Consider the following 1,737-nt stretch of genomic DNA (forward strand, 5'->3'; position numbering starts at 1 on the left):
ATATCCTTGCTCAATCACTACACCATTCTTCTACTAACATTCTTCTACTAACAAAACATACGCATGATATACGTCCTTTTGTGGTTATTACGTTTAATTGGTGAAGAAAATATATAGCCAAAATTTATTTGAAATGTGTTGAAAAAAGTAGAACGTTGAGGATGTTGATTGTCTAATGTTCATAGGTTCACGAGACACATGTTAGCTGGTTAGAGGACAGCAACCCCCCCCCCCCCCCCACACACACACACATACACACAAAACAACATTCTCTATATCCCACCGAACTTGATAATGTAGTTGTTTATATATTGTTTCTGTCCTGTATAAAGATGAAGTGTGACAAAAACTTTTCAAATATGCTGGGTATATATTACTGTATCAGTACATGTATGTAGCGCACAATTTATGCTCATAAAAAATCGGGCTCGGGATTCAAAATCAATAAGATCTTAAAACGTGTGACATGTAAACAAACCAAACCAAGCCACGATTAACGACTGAAGGAACGGATTGTTAGCACAGATATAAGTTAATATGATATACACACACGTTATAATTAGTAATACGATGTGTATGTTTATTGCCCGCGCGGTTTTCAATGCTTTTGATTAAAATGATAAATTTAATTTTTTGTAGACAATAAAGAATATTTAGACAAGTGGGCTACAAAAGTAAACAATAATATCTTAAAAAGACATGCAGAATCAAAAGACCTTGACATCGGTACTCTGGTTGACGAGAAAGAATTGAGACGGCTAGATCAAAGGAGAGTAAAATTCAGGATAGAGAAATAAGCCCCCCCAAAAAGAAACTTATTGAAAACCAAAACGAGGAACACAGTCCCCAGAAAAAAACAGATCTGAAAGAAAAATAAGAGGTTGATAAGACTAAAGAGAAAAAGAACACCAAGGAGAAAGAAAAAATAAGCCCAACGAAGACAGAAAACAGCCACAAAGTTACAACGGAGTTTTAAAATAGCTTGAATCGCTGTGAGATCGCTAGATTTTTTTTAAATTGCACATTTATTTATTTTATTTAACAAGGAGAAGATGTCAGGGCGACCGAGGCGTTTCTTCGGAGCTCCCGTATCGTGGAACTGTTAATTGCCATGGAGTTCTACTTAGCGATTGTCTACGCATTTCTTAAGTGCCCATGGCTTGCTCAGAGGTTTAACCGCACCTTCTTCTTTAATAATCACCTTCTCCAGTCTGCCATCCAGCATTTTCTTCAGCAGTTGTCATGTTATTGGCCAAGGAACGGGTCTTAAAGACCAGTGGATCTGAATTATAAATAAAAGATATTGATAGTGAGAGTCCATTTAAACGTGTGCAAAATTGATGACCTTAACACAAACATACATAATAATTAGTTTTTACTTGAAATAAGATGACAAAACAGTGATCAAAAGTTATTATCACAAATATAAAAAAAACCGACATCTTTCTGCTGAATAACCTTCTCTCTCTCCCTCACTCTCTCTCTCTTTCTCCCTCCCTCACTCACTCTCTCTCTCTCTTTGTGATCCTTTAAGTCATGACTTTGCTTACACATACCTCAAGTCACTACATCAAAATTTACACATCCCAGGTCACTACAACTCCGATACACACATCAACTCACTACACCAATATAATACAAGTACATTTCAGATATTCTCAACAAGTTTCCATGCTGTAATACAAAAAACAACATCAAAGAAACCATTTATAGGGGAAAAAAACAATAATTACCTTC

General features: G+C 35.8%; 1 long non-coding RNA gene across 1 annotated transcript; it reads left to right on the plus strand.

Moving 5' to 3' along the window:
- Positions 1 to 272: 272 nt before the first annotated feature.
- LOC136269798 (uncharacterized) lies at positions 273 to 951 on the plus strand. The gene is made up of 2 exons (XR_010707326.1): positions 273 to 531; positions 640 to 951. It is a non-coding gene; the product is annotated as an uncharacterized lncRNA (long non-coding RNA).
- The last annotated feature ends 786 nt before the right edge of the window (positions 952 to 1,737 follow it).

This window comes from Magallana gigas, chromosome 1 (genome assembly GCF_963853765.1).
Source record: "Magallana gigas chromosome 1, xbMagGiga1.1, whole genome shotgun sequence".
Lineage (NCBI taxonomy): Eukaryota > Metazoa > Mollusca > Bivalvia > Ostreida > Ostreidae > Magallana > Magallana gigas.